The sequence below is a fragment of the Carex rostrata genome, chromosome 14, assembly GCF_964058835.1.
Source record: "Carex rostrata chromosome 14, lpCarRost1.2, whole genome shotgun sequence".
NCBI lineage: Eukaryota > Viridiplantae > Streptophyta > Magnoliopsida > Poales > Cyperaceae > Carex > Carex rostrata.
The window spans coordinates 8200955-8217315 of NC_135931.1; positions in this window are offsets into that span (position 1 = coordinate 8200955).

Sequence of the window (16361 nt, forward strand, 5' to 3'; positions counted from 1 at the left end):
TTATATTTTTAAATATGTCGAAAGAGGGGTATTTTGGTCATTTCAGGTTATGTCTGGAACCTGGATATGTTCAAATATTATTTAAAATCGTAGAGAATTGGATTTGGGTTCATTTGGAACTGATTTGAGTTGATTTGGACTTAGTATGAAAAAGTTATGGCCAAAAAGGACTTGAAAGGACTTGTTTGTGAAGATTTTATACTTCCAGGGACTTGTTTGTATATTTCCAGGGACCTGAGGCTGTAATTTGGGCTTTTAACAGGGTCTCAAATGAAATTTGGGCCTTCAAGGGCTTATTTGAGAAGTTTTTATTCTGACAAGGGCCTCTTTGTAAATTTGTAGGGGCTTCTCTGCATATTTTAGATAAACAGAGGGGTTTATGTGTAAAAGAGGTTCGTTTAATCATTTCTGGGCTTTTGAGATTTGTGCTGGGCTTTCAAGATTTGGGTTTTGGGCCTTTGAGATGTGTACTAGGCTATCAATTAATGTGCAAGGCACGGGATTAATTCATTGGGCTTTGAGATTAGTGCAAAAGAGTTCATTTAAATTGATAAGTGGGCCCCATGCTGTCAGAGAGCCGTTGGATTTGATCTTTTGAACCTGGTTCATTGGATTAAACAGATTGCATTGAGATCCGTGTTTCTTGCTTTAATATTTGTGCAAAGGGGTTTCCCGGCTAGGGTTCTTCTCTGACAAATTCAGTCCGGCCGATCTAGGCCACGGCGGCGCCGGCCAAGGACATGGTTATGATCGTGAGGCTGTCAGGAGTTGATTGGTACCATCGTCGGCCATCGGCGATCATCGGAGGCGACGAAATAGGCATCTACAGTACCAATTGATACCGATTGGGTCTCAAATCGATTCTGATCAATTTCTTCGGGATTTCTTTCAATTGATTGGCTATTTAGAGTCGTGTGAAACTATGAAAGATGTTAGAAGCGTCAATTTCACATTTAAAGGAGCTTTGGACATGATTTGGGTTTTATAGTTTCGGTTTCAGTTCCAACTTAGTACCAATGACTGGTACAAGGGATTTCAAGTCAAATTGAGTATCTAGGGGAGTCATTTATGTCATTTGGAATGTTTTAGAGGAACTTGGCAGCTTTGAATTACACTGAGTTGAATTATGGATCAAGGTAGCATGAAGAACATGCATTTTTCAATACTTTTGAATCAATTTCTCTTAAATTTTGCACATAGTGTATGTTTTTTTATTTCACAGATTCAAAGACATGTAGTTCAGGGATTTTTGTTCTAAATTTGAGAATTTTCTGAGTAGTGTAGCTCAGTTGAGTGGCTTGATCAAGCTCAGGGGTATTCAAGGTAATTTTACCATTTTAAATACAGAATTTCCATTTTTTTTAAAAGATGAACTTTGAAACCTCATAACTTTTCATAGGAATGTCCAAATGAGATGAAGTTTATATCAATTTTGTGTGTTTTGATGTGTTCTATCTGACTGTGAAGCCCATTTTTCAGTTTGGTCCTTCTACCGATCTGAATTAGCTGATCTGTCAGCAGAGGTCACTTATGCATATTTCAATGAATTCCATTGTACCAGTCAAGCTTTTCATGCAATTAAATGCTGAAACTGAGTTTGTAATGGTACCAGGGACTGGTACAAGTCCTTTTCAAGTCTGGTTTGGTTCAATACAGGTTTTCAAGGGGCATTTAGCCACTGTTTTCATACCAGAAAAGTGAAAAATAGAGATGAATGGGTTCAAAGTTTATAAAATCATCATTTGAATACATTTTGAATATGTCAGAACCTGGAAATATGCAGGGAGACCCCTGATTGTTTTAGAAATCACATTTTTGAGCATATCCCCTTGATTTTAGAGAGCAATATCATCAAAACTTCATTAGACAAAGAATGTAAATGGCATATGGCAGTATAACTGCTGCATATTTACATCTTAGTCCTCAGTTTCTCACTTTTTGCAATTAGGCCCTTCAAAATAGTAAAATTAGCCATTTAAAGGGCATAATCTCACCATTTCTTTGGATCTAGTTGCAAATAGGCTCTCTCAAGGGGACTTAGGGTTGAGAACTGCAAAGGATGCTCACTTGCTCACTTTAAACAGCCCTTGTGTGTTTATCTTTTATTTGAGTCACTTTTTCCTCTTTTTAATCACTTTTAAATCAAAGAAATTAAGGGGTTAGATGAGCAAGGATGCCCACTTGCTCACTACACTCATCCTAGCCCTTAATTAATTTGCAAAAATGATCAGAGGAGACAGAAAAGAAGAAAGTGAAAGAAAATAGAGAAAAATGTACAAAAATGTAACTTTTTATGAAAGATTTGTATTAAAACAGCATATTTTTGTATTTTAAATGTTTATGTACATTATTTAGGTGTTTTAAAGGAAGGTTATTGTATTAGAACAGAAAAGAAGCAAAAAATATAAGAAAAGAAGATCAAATAGCAAGAATAACAAACTTTATTAATGAAAATAATACATGACATAGTCCCTAGGGACCTTACATTGAATCCAAGCTCTAATTACCTATGAATTAGACTTGTTTATCACAGAGGAAGCTTATTGTGTGTGTGTGCACCACTTGTGTGTGTGTAAATGTGTGTGTTTGTGTGTGTAATATGCTACTGTGTGTATAGAGCTTGATGTGTGTGTTTTCTCCCTAGCTGTCCCTTTTTTTGTGCTTCATTTGGGGTGCCCTTTTATAGGCAAAGAGCTAGGGTTTAGAACTGCCCCAGCTGAGGTGGTCTCATCTTGGCCCTCAGTGTTTGATCAAATGTCTGTGCTTAATTGGCATCTTTCCATGAGCATCTGTGCAGGGGGTCACCCAATTGTATTTAAACGCATCATCAATCGTGTGTTGGATGCATTTCAGCCTTTGGATTGCATTGAAAACAGTTCTGGGCATCAATAGCCCTTGATTTCTTGACATGTAGAAGAGGTATGAGGGAATGCATGTTCCCAGCTTCCAGGAGTATATTCTCCTATTTTGGCATGACCTCAGGTCCATTTGACACGTGTCCAGGGGACCTATGAGCTCTTCATTAGCCGTTAGTGCATATGGTGTGCTGTACCGAGCTGATTTTAAGCTTAACTTGTGCCTGTCTCGATTATTGCGCTTCAGGGTGCAAAGCATGGACACATGGCATCGCCTTCACTTGTTTATCATGTGCTAAAGCCCAATTTACCGTTTAGACAGCTGGGTTGGTGCCTTAGCCATTACTCGGATTCCTTACAGTACCGATTCATAATTCTCATAAAATTGGGCTTGGTTAGACCAAATTGACACTTGTAAGGTCATCGTGTTGGCACTAGGCATTACCCTGCTAAGTCTCAAAGCTTGAGATGATTCCAATCGACTATCCCATTTTCTCACCTTCCTTCCTTCTCGGCCTCGTTTAAAGAGGGTAGTCGCCGCTTAGGCTTGAGAGAATACAGCAAGGAGTAGAGGAAGTGAACCTCTTTCAAGTTTAGGTGAGCATCTGCTCAATTCCTTTTCAATTTCCATGAATTTCAAGCTCCAATTGAAGCTCAGGAGACGCGGAGGAGGAAGAAGGAGTTGTCAGGGCAAGGGGCCCACTCGTCAGTGGCCCTGACATGCCCTCTCCTCTCTCTTTACTCTGTCCCTTACTTCACTTGCGCTTGGCGCACTATAGGCCGTGTAGAGGGCAGTGGCACGGTGTATGGCACTCTGGGTGCACGCGATTTGAAGGGATCAAAGGCGCTGAGTTTAAACTCAGCGTTCCTTAGCCTGGTTTGGCTGGTCTGGGCGCATGGTGCACCAATACACTGTCAACCCGGTGTATATAGTTCATTTCTCATGTACTGAGTTCAGCCATCTCCAGTATTCAGCGAATTTTATACTGAGAGGCTGATAATGGGTCCCAGGGGTCAGGTTTAGGTTTGTTATACCCTAAATTGCACCCATAATAACTAGGTTTAATGCTAGGGGTACCCAGGCTGAGGTGGCACCAATCAGAGGTTGCCATGTCATCAGAAACTTTGAAAATTCATAACTCTTTAACCATTTGGAGTTAGAATCTGAATCTTATATCAAAATTCATGGTTTTAAATGTAGAATATTACCATGAATTTTAATATGTCATTTCCCTTCATTTCGGGAAGATTTTAAACCATTTGGCGTCTTTCCAAGTATTTAAATTATTACCAATTTATGTTTATTTAATTGGCAATATTTTAGGGTACAACACATGCACAGATAACACAGGAGTCCAAGAGCAAGGAAATCAAAGTGTTGAGGCTAGAGAAACCGTAGGAGAAGTAGGATCTGCAACTCCTAACAATGATATATATCAAGATGTTTCAGTTACTGCGTGACATTTTGACTAGCCAGTCTTAGAATTCTAATTTTTAGGCATTTTAATTTGTTGCTCATTAATTTTCTTAAGCTTTTAGAAATATTAAATATTTATTTTGTTGTATTAAGTTATTTAAAATGTGTGATCATGAGGCTACTTTATAATATGAAATGTGTCAACATTTCAAGTCAGTGCTATCAAAATATTAAACTTCTATTATTTTATAATTTTTTTTTTCTATTTTATGATTTTTATCTATTGTTTTAGATATGTTATTCTTTGTTAGAGTTATATATATGTTTTGTTTAATCAAATGTGTACATAGAGATAAAAGTAAATAGCTATTTGAGCTCTCAGATATTAAGCAATATATGTTTTAAAAAACCAGCGGTTGAATCGATTGACCCACCGGTCCGACCAGTGAACCTTTGATCCGAAGCTTTACCGGGTCAACGTCCGGTCCGGTTCTGATAACATTGGTTAAATTCCTAGGTTCAATAACAGAAAAGGAAAGCAATTAAACGTTTGGTTTTACTTTGATTTTAAAACGAAGTTTCTAGGGTTTCAGATTTCATCCTCAACTCTGCCTCTCTGGACCTTCACGCGACTTGCGTGCTCTCGCACGCGACCCGCGTGGTCTCCCACGCAACTCGTGTGGTCCTCGAGTGAATGCAGCATTTGGCCTGTTTCTGAGTTATCTGCTTGTGTAAGGATCTGTTGACCGTACCTATCATTCCTAAACCTGAACTCTCGTTTATTGGCTTAATGAACCTGGTAAGGATATGCAACTTCACCTTCTTAGATCTACAACCTCAAACTCTCGTTTACTGGTGTTCAACCTAAGTCAATTGTCTGGTTTGCTAAAGGTATCCACTATTTCTCAATAGATGGAAGTTTCACCTCTCAGTTACTATTGATCTCACCTCTCGGATCTAAGATCTACCTCAAATACTCGATCTAATTGCAAGAAACATCAAGGTCAAAGTACTAGAAGAGATGCAAGAAACATTCAACAGTGGACATCAAGATTCATTCAAACAATCACAATCAAGAAATGGAAGAATAATACACAGGTAATCAAACACAAGAAAAACTCAAATTCAAGTTCAATGCATACAAACAGAATTTTAGATTACATCAACCGTAGAAACAAGAAAGATCTACTCAAGCATCATAAAGAAAGAGATAAGAGAAGAAATCATGATAAAACCGAATGAAGAAATGGATCTAGAAAGAATCTTCCAATCCTCCCTCCTCAGCTCCTCCTTTTTCTTGAGCGACACTTCAAAGGCCTTAAGGTTTGAAATCTTGAATTTCTGAACTCCTTCTCCAGTGGCAGAGGGTGGTCTATTTATAGCTTTTCCAAAACGAATCCTTCAAATTTGGGCCTTTACTGGGCTCCATTGGGCTCCCGCTGTCTGCTCTGGGGACTCTTGACGCGAGTCGCGTCACCAGTGATGCGACCCGCATTGGAAGCTGTCTGATGCGCCTCGCATCTTGTGGTAGCATCAGGGTGGGATGCGACTCGCGTCGGCCATGATGCGGGTCGCGTCAAAATCTCAAAATATCACAGACTTCCCTGATTTCGCCAATTTCTCTACAAAATAAGAATGAAATCGCAGTAGTACCACATTCTATATATATTCAATGTAATGGACGTTATTTGATGGTTCTAAACACATGTTTTGGTAGTTCAAATTGGTCAGAACAATAGATCAAATATGGCAACATCATTACCACCACTACCTTGACCCTCTTCCAATCTCAATCGGGCTCTTTTCTTTGATTTACCAGTATTGGCTTTCTTTGGAGTCTTTGAAGCACTGACAGTGTCTCCATATGGCAAAAGAAGAGGGTAGTTGCAACTCTAATACAACACTCTAACTTAAGGTCTTTGTAACACATTTTTAGTGCCTCCATATGACAATAGAATAGGGTTGTTAAAAGCCCAATACAACACTACAACAAAAGGTCTTTCCAGCAGTCCAGTAACTTTTCCATATGGCAAGAGAAGAAGGTTGTTACAATTCAATTGAAGGTCTTTGCAGCACTCCAATAGTTCCTCCATATGACAATAGAAGATGGTAGTTTAAACCACAATACGACCCTTTAGCAACACTCCAATAGTTTCTCCAAATAACAATAGAAGAGGGTAGTTGAAACCCCAAAACAACACTCCAATAGAATGTATTTGCAGGACTCTAGTAGTTTCTACATAAAGCAAGAGAAGAGGGTAGTTGCAACCCAAATACAAGAACCCTAATACAACACTCTAATTGAAGATCTTTGCAGCACTCTAGTAGTGTCTCTATATGGCAAGAGAAGAGGGTACTTGCAACCCTAATACAACACTCCAATTAAATTTCTTTGTCGCACTCTAGTAGTTCCTCCATATCATAATAGAATAGGTTTGTTGAAAATACAATACAACACTACAATAAAATGTCCTTGCAGCAGTCTAGTAGTTTCTCCATATGGCAAGAGAAAATGGCAGTCGCAACCCAAATAAAAGACCCCTAATACAACACTCCAATTGAAAATCTTTGAAGCACTCTAGTAGTGTCTCTATATGGCTAGAGAATAGGGTACTTGCAACCCTAATACAATACTTCAATTGAATGTCTTTCCAGTACACTTGATGTGTCTCTAGGTAGCAAAAGAAGCTGGTGGTTGCAACCCTAATACGACACTCCAATTAAAGGCCTTTCAAGCACAATAGTAATATGTCTAGATGGCAAGTTAAGGGGGTAGATGTAACACTAATACAACACTTCAATTGAAGGTCATTGCAGTACTATAGCAGTGTCTCTATATGGCAAAAGAAAAAAGTAGTTGCAACCTTACTATAACACTCTAATTGAAGGTCTTTGTAACACACTATTAGTTTATCCATATGACAATAGAAGAGGGTAGTTGAAACCCCAATACAACATTCCAATAGAAGATATTTGCAGCACTCTAGTAGTTCCTCCATATGGCAAGAGAAGAGGGTAGTTGTAACCCAAAATACAAAACACCTAATACAACACTCCAATTTAAGATCTTTGAAGCACTCTAGTAGTGTCTCCATATGGCAAGAGAATAGGGTAGTTGCAACCCTAATACAACATTCCAATTGAATGTCTTTGCAGAACACTTGTAGTGTCTGTAGATAGCAAAAGAAGCGGGTGGGTTGCAACCTTAATATGACATTCCAATTGAAGGCCTTTCGAGCAGAATAGTAATATGTCCAGATGGCAAATTAAGGGGGTAGATGTAACACTAATACAACACTCCAATTGAAGGTCATTACAGCACTCTAGTAGTGTCTCCATATGGCAACAGAAAAGAGTAGTTACAACCTTAATATAACACTCCAATTGAAGGTCTTAGTAACACACTATTAGTTTATCCATATGACAATAGAAGAGGGTAGTTGAAACCCCAATACAACACTCCAATAAAAGTCTTTGCAGCACTCCAGTAGTTCCTCCATATGACAAGAGAAGATGGTAGTTGCAACCCAAATACAGGACCCCTAATACAACATTTCAATGGAAGATCTTTGAAGCACTCTAGTATTCTCTCCATATGGCAAGAGAAGAGGTTAGTTGCAACCCTAATACAATACTCCAATTGAATGTCTTTGCAGCACACTTGATGTGTAAGAAGCGGGTGGTTGCAACCCTAATAAGACACTCCAATTGAAGGTTTTTGCAGCACAATTGTAATGTCTCCAGATAGCATGTTAAGGGGGTAGTTGTAACACTAATACAACACTCCAATTGAAGGTCTTTGCAGCACCCTAATAGTGTCTCCATATGGTAAGAGAAGAGAGTAGTTGCAACCTTAATGTAACACTCAAATTGAAAGTCTTTGTAACACACAATTAGTGTCTCTGCATGACAATAGAAGAGGGTAGTTTAAACCACAATACAACCCTTCAATAGAAGGTCTTTGCAGGACTCCAATAGTTTCTCCATATGACAATAGAAGAGGGTAGTTGAAACCCCAAAGCAACACTCCAATAGAAGGTCTTTGTAGGACTCCAGCTAGTTTCTCCATATGGCAAGAGAAGAGGGCCGTTGCAACCCAAATACAAGAACCCTCATACAACACTCCAATCAAATTTATTTGCCGCACTCTAGTAGAGTCTCCATATGGCAAGAAAAGAGGGTAGTTGCAACCCTAATGCAACACTCCAATTTAAGGTGTTTTTAACACATTTTTAGTGCCCCCCATATGACAAGGGTTGTTGAAAGCCCAATACAACACTACAATAAGGTCTTTGCAGCAGTCCAGTAACTTCTCCATATGGCAAGAGAAGAAGGTAGTTACAACCCAAATACAAGACTCCTAATACAACACTCCAATTGAAGGTCTTTGCAGCACTCCAATAGTTCCTCCATATGGAAAGAGAAGAGGGCAGTACCAACCCAAATACAAGACCCCGAATAAAACACTCCAATTGAAGATCTTTGAAACAATCTAGTAGTGTCTCCATATGGCAGGAGAATAGGGTAGTTGCAACCCTTATACAACACTCCTACTGAATGTCTTTGCAGCACACTTGTAGTGTCTAGATAGCAAAAGAAGCAGGTGGTTACAACCATAATACGACACTCTAATTGAAGGCCTTTGGAGCACAACTTTAATGTGTCCAAATGGCAAGTTATGTGGTAGGTGTAACACTAATACAACACTCCAATTGAAGGTCTTTGTAGTACTCTAGTAGTGTCTCAATATGGCAAGAAAAGAGAGTAGCTGCAACCGTTATAAAAACTCCAATTGAAGGTCTTTGTAACACACTATCAGTGTCTCCATATGACAATAGAAGAGGATAGTTGAAACCCAAATACAACACTACAATAGAAGGTCTTTGAAGAACTCTATTGGTGTCCTCCATATGGCAAGAGAAGATGGTAGTTGCAACTCTAATACAACTCTCCAATTAAAGGTCTTTGCAGCACACTTGTATTATCTCTAGATAACACAAGAAGCGGGCGGTTGCAACCCTAATACAATACTCAAATTGAAGGTCATTGCAGCACTCTAGTAGTGTCTCCATATTGCAATAGAAGAGAGTAGTTGCAACCTTAATATGAGACTCCAATTGAAGGTCTTAGTAACACACTATTAGTTTATCCATATGACAATAGAAGAGGGTATTTTCAACCCCAATAAAACACTACAATGAAAGGTCTTAGCAACACACTTCAAGTGTCTCTAGATAGAAAAAAGAAGCGGATGGTTGCAACCCTAATACAACACTCCAATTGAAGGCCTTTGCAGCACAATAGTAATGTCTCCAGATGGCAAGTTAAGGGGGTAGTTGTACATGTAATACAATACTCTAATTGAAGGTCTTTGCAGCTTTCTAGTAATGTCTCCATCTGGCAAGAGAAGAGAGTAATTGCAACTCCAATACCTCCAATTAAATTTCTATGCTGCTCTCTAGTAGATTCTCCATATTACAACCCTAATTCAACACCCCTAATAAAACACTCCAATTGAAGGACTTTGAAGCACTCTCGTAGTGTCTCCATATGGCTAGAGAAGAGGTAGTTGCAAAATTCAACACTCCAATTGAAGGTCTTTGCAGCACACTTGTAGGGTCTGTAGATAGCAAAAGAAGCGGGTGGTTGCAACCTTAATATGACATTCCAATTGAAGGCCTTTCGAGCAGAATAGTAATATGTCCAGATGGCAATTTAAGGGGGTAGATGTAACACTAATACAACACTCCAATTGAAGGTCATTACAACACTCTAAATATGACTCTAATATGACTCTAAGTAGCAAAAGAAATGGGTGGTTGCAACTCTAATATGACTCTCCCATTGAAGGCCTTCACAACACAATTGTAATATCTCTGGATAGAATGTTAAGGGGCTAGTTGTAACCCTAATACAACACTTCAATAGAAGGTCTTTGCAGCACACTTGTAGTGTCTTTAGATAGCAAAAGAAGCGGGTAGTTACAAGCCTAATACGACACTCCAATTGAATGCTTTGCAGCACAATAGTAATGTCTCCAGATGGCATGTTAAGGGGGAAGTTGTAACACTAATACAACACATCAATTGAAGGCTTTTGTATCACTCTAGTAGTGTCTTCATGTGGCAAGAGAAAGAGTAGTGTCATCCCAATACAACACTCCAATTTAAGGTCTTTGTAACACACTATTTGTGTCTCCATATGACAATAGAAGAGGGTAGTTGAAACCCCAATACAACACTCCAATAGAAGGTCCTTGAGCCACTCTATTAGTGTCTCCATATGGCAAGTGAAGATGGTAGTTCCAACCCTAATACAACACTCCAATTGAAGGTCTTTGCAGCACTCTAGTAGTGTCTCCATATGGCAAGAGAAGAGGGTAGTTGCCACCCCAATACAACACTCAAATTAAAGGTCTTTACCGCACTCTCGTAGTTTCTCCATATGGCAAAGAAAGATGGTGGTTGCAACCCTAATACCACACTCCTAATACAACATTCCAATTGAAGGTATTTGAAGCAATCTAGTAGTGTCTCCATATGGCAAGAGAAAAGGGTAGTTGCAACCCTAATACAACAATCCAATTGAAGGTCTTTGCAGCACACTTATAGTTTCTGTAGATAGCAAAAGAAGTGGGTGGTTGCAACCCTAATACAACACTCGAATTGAAGGCCTTTGCAACACTATAGTAATGTGTCCAAATGGCAAGTTAATAGGGTAGTTCATTAATACAACACTCCAATTGAAGGTCTTTGCACCACTCTAGTAATGTCTCCATATGGCAAGAAAAGAGAGTTGTTACAACTTTAATATAACACTCCAGTTTAAGGTCTTTGTAACACACAATTAGTGTCTCTATATGACAATAGAAGAGGGTAGTTGAAACTCCAATACAAAACTCTAATAGAAGGTCTTTGGAGCACTCCTGTAGTTGCTCCATATATAGCAAGAGAATTGCAACCCAATTACAAGACCCCTATTACAACACTTCAATTGAAGGTCTTTGCAGCACTCAAGTAGTATCTACATATGGCATGAGAAGAGGGTAGTTGCAACTCTAATAAAACACTCCAATTTATGGTCTTTGTAACACACTATTAGTAACTCCTTATGACAATAGAAGATGGTAGTTGAACTCCTAATACAACACTCCAATATAAGGTCTTTGCAGCACTCTAGTAGTTTCTCCATATGGCCAGAGAAGGGGGTAGTTGCGACCCCAATACAACACTCCAATTAAATTTCTTTGCCGCACTCTAGTAGTTGCTACATGTGGCAAGAAAAGAGGGTAGTTGCAACCCTGATACAACACCCCAAATACAACACTCCAATTGAAGGCCTTTGAAGCATCATGGTGGTGTCGCCATATGGCAAGAGAAGAGGGTAGTTGCAACCCTAATACAACACTCTAATTTAAGGTCTTTGTGACACACTATTAGTGCCTCCATATGACAATAAAATAAGGTAGTTGAAATCCCAATACAACACTCCAGTAGTTTCTCCATTTGGCAATAAAAGAGGGTAGTTGCAACCCAAATATAAGACCCTAATACAACACTCCAATTGAAGGTCTTTGCAGCACACTTGTAGTGTCTCCAGATAGCAATAGAAGCGGCTGGTTGCAACCCTAATACGACACTCCAATTGCATACCATTGCAGCACAATAGTAATGTCTCCAGATGGCAAGAGAAGAGGGTAGTTGCCACCCCAATACAACACTCAAATTAAAGGTCTTTACCGCACTCTCGTAGTTTCTCCATATGGCAAAGAAAGATGGTGGTTGCAACCCTAATACCACACTCCTAATACAACATTCCAATTGAAGGTATTTGAAGCAATCTAGTAGTGTCTCCATATGGCAAGAGAAAAGGGTAGTTGCAACCCTAATACAACAATCCAATTGAAGGTCTTTGCAGCACACTTATAGTTTCTGTAGATAGCAAAAGAAGTGGGTGGTTGCAACCCTAATACAACACTCGAATTGAAGGCCTTTGCAACACTATAGTAATGTGTCCAAATGGCAAGTTAATAGGGTAGTTCATTAATACAACACTCCAATTGAAGGTCTTTGCACCACTCTAGTAATGTCTCCATATGGCAAGAAAAGAGAGTTGTTACAACTTTAATATAACACTCCAGTTTAAGGTCTTTGTAACACACAATTAGTGTCTCTATATGACAATAGAAGAGGGTAGTTGAAACTCCAATACAAAACTCTAATAGAAGGTCTTTGGAGCACTCCTGTAGTTGCTCCATATATAGCAAGAGAATTGCAACCCAATTACAAGACCCCTATTACAACACTTCAATTGAAGGTCTTTGCAGCACTCAAGTAGTATCTACATATGGCATGAGAAGAGGGTAGTTGCAACTCTAATAAAACACTCCAATTTATGGTCTTTGTAACACACTATTAGTAACTCCTTATGACAATAGAAGATGGTAGTTGAACTCCTAATACAACACTCCAATATAAGGTCTTTGCAGCACTCTAGTAGTTTCTCCATATGGCCAGAGAAGGGGGTAGTTGCGACCCCAATACAACACTCCAATTAAATTTCTTTGCCGCACTCTAGTAGTTGCTACATGTGGCAAGAAAAGAGGGTAGTTGCAACCCTGATACAACACCCCAAATACAACACTCCAATTGAAGGTCTTTGAAGCATCATGGTGGTGTCGCCATATGGCAAGAGAAGAGGGTAGTTGCAACCCTAATACAACACTCTAATTTAAGGTCTTTGTGACACACTACCAGATAGCAATAGAAGCGGCTGGTTGCAACCCTAATACGACACTCCAATTGCATACCATTGCAGCACAATAGTAATGTCTCCAGATGGCAAGTTAAGGGGGTAGTTGTAACCCTAAGACAACACTCTAATTGAACGTCTTTGCAGTACACTCTAGTAGTGTCTCCATATGGCTAGAGAAGAGGGTAATTGCAACCTTAATATAACACTCCAGTTGAAAGTCTTTGTTACACTATATTAGTGTGTAAATATGACAATAAAAGAGGGTAGTTCCAACCCCAACACAACACCACAATTGAAGGTCTTTACATCACTCTAGTAGTGTATCCATCTGGCAAGAGAAAAGGATAGTTGCAACCCCAATACAAATACTCAAATTTAATGTCTTTGTAACATACTATTAGTGTCTCCATATGACAATAGAAGAGCATGGTTGAAACCCTAATACAACACTCCTATAGAAGGTCTTTGAAGCTCTCTATTGGTGTCTCCATATGGCAACACAAAAGGGTAGTTACAACCCTAATATAGCACCTCCAATACAACACTCCAATTTGAAGGTCTTTCCAGCACTATAGTAATGTCTCCATATGGCAAGAGAAGAGGGTAGTTGTAACTCTAATACAACACTCCAACATAAGGTATTTGTAGCACACTTGTAGTGTTTGTAAATAGCAAAAGAAGCGGGTGGTTTCAACCCTAATACGACACTCCAATTAAAGGAAGAGGGGGTCGTCCGATGGCCATTGGACCACTTTTGTGTTCGATGGGTTCTTTCACTGTCAGATCTGCTTTAGGATTCGTGTGTACGGATTTTAAAGCAGACGTGAAATTGCGGGAGCGAATCCTAAAGCAGATCTGATGGTGAAGAGAACCCATCGAACACAAAAGTGGTCTGATGGGCGTCGGACGCCCCCCTCTCCCCCAATTGAAGGCCTTTGGAGCACAATAGTAATGTGACCAGATGGGTTAAGGGGGAAGTTGTAACACTAATACAACACTCCTATTGAAGTTATTTGCAGCACTCTAGTTGCAACCTTAATATAACACTCGAGTTGAAGGTCTTTGTAACACACTTTTAGTGTCTCTATAACACACTTTTAGTTGCAACCCCAATACAACACTACAATTGAAGGTCTTTGAAATCACTCCAGTAGTGTCTCCATATGGCAAGAAAAAAGGGTAGTGGTTGCAATCTCAATACAACACTCCAATTTAAGGTCTTTGTAACGCACTATTTATGTCTCCATATGAAAATAGAAGAGGGTAATTGAAACCCCAATACAAGGTCCTTGAGCCACTCTATTAGTGTCTCCATATGGCAAGAGAAGAGGGTAGTTGCAACCCTAATACAACACTCCAATTGAAGGTCTTTGCAGCACTCTAGTAGTGTGTCCATATGGCAAGAGAAGAGGGTAGTTGCAATCCCAATACAACACTCAAATAAAAGATCTTTACCGCACTATAGTAGTTTCTCCATGTGGCAAGGGAAGAGGGTGGTTGCAACCCTAATACCGCACTCCTAATAAAACACTCCAAGTGAAGGTATTTGAAGCACTCTAGTAGTGTCTCCATATGGCAAGAGAATAGGGTAGTTCCAACCCTAATACAACTGTCCAATTGAAGGTCTTTGCAGCACACTTGTAGTGTCTGTAGATATCAAAAGAAACGGGTGGTTGCAACCCTAATATGACACTCGAATTGATGATCTTTGGAGCACAATAGTAATGAGTCTAGATGGCAAGTTAAGGCGGTAGTTGTAACACTAAAACAGCACCCCCAATTCAAGGTCTTTGCAGCACTTTAGTAATGTCTCCATATGGCAAGAGAAGAGGGTAGTAGCAACCCCAATACAACACTCAAAATAAAGGTCTTTCGCGCACTCTAGTAATTTCTCCATATGGCAATAGAAGAGGTGGTTGCAACCCTAATACAACACACCTAATACAAACTCCAATTCAAGATCTTTGAAGGACTATGGTAGTGTCTTCATAGGACAAGGGAAGAGGGTAGTTATAACTCTAATACAACACTCAAATTTAAGGACTTTGTAACACATTTTTAGTGCCTTCATATGACAAGAAAAGAAGGTAGTTACAACCCAAATACAAGACCTCTAATACAACACCCCAATTGAAGGTCTTTGCAGGCACTCTAGTATTGTCTCAATATGGCAAGAGAAGAAGGTAGTTGCAACCCTAATACAACACTCCAATTGAAGGTCTTTCCAACACACTTGTTGTATCTATAGATAGCAAATGAAGCGGGTAGTTGTAACACTAATACAACTCTCCAATTGAACGTTTTTGAAGTACTCTAGTAGTCACCATTTGGCAAGAGAAGAGGGTAGTAATAACCTTAATACAAAACTACAATTGAAGGTCTTTGCAACACACTTGTAGTGTCTCCAGATAGCAACAGAAGTGGCTGGTTGCAACCCAATACAACACTCGAATTGAATACCGTTGCAGCACAATAGTAATGTCTCCAGATGGCAAGTTAAGGGGGTAGTTGTAACCCTAATACAACACTGTAATTGAAGGTCTTTGCAGCACTCTAGTAGTGTTTCCATATGGCTAGAGAAGAGGATAGTTGCAATCGTAATATAACACTCCAGTTGAAAGTCTTTGTTACATTATATTAGTGTGTCAATATGACAATAAAAGATGGTAGTTGCAAACCCAATACAACACCACAATAAAAGGTCTTTGCATCACTCTAGTAGTATCCTCCATCTGGCAAGAAAAAAGGATAGTTGTAACCCAATACAATACAATACACCAATTTAAGGTCTTTGCAGCGCTCTAGTAGTGTCTCCAGAAGACAAAAGAAGAGGGTAGTTGCAACCCCAATGCAACACCCGCATTAAAAGTCGTTGCAGCACTCCAGTAGTTTCTCCATATGGCAAGAGAAGAGGGTGATTGCAACCCTAATACAACACTCTAATTGAAGGTATTTCAAGCACTCTAGTAGTGTCTCCATATGGTAAGAGAAAATGGTAGTTGCAACCCGAATACAACAGTCAAATTGAAGGTCTTTGCAGCATACTTGTAGTGTCTGTAGATAGCAAAGGAAGCGGATGGTTACAACCCTAATACGACACTCCAATTGAAGGCCTTTGGAGCATAATAGTAATGTGTCTAGATGGCATGTTTAGGGGGCTGTTGTAACACTAATACAACACTCCTATTGAAGTTCTTTGCAGGACTCTAGTAGTGTCCCCATATGACGAGAAAAGAGAGTAATTGCAACTTTAATATAAGACTAGAGTTGAAGGCCTTTGTAACACACTATTACTGTCTCTATATGACAATAGAAGAGGATAGTTGCAACCCCAA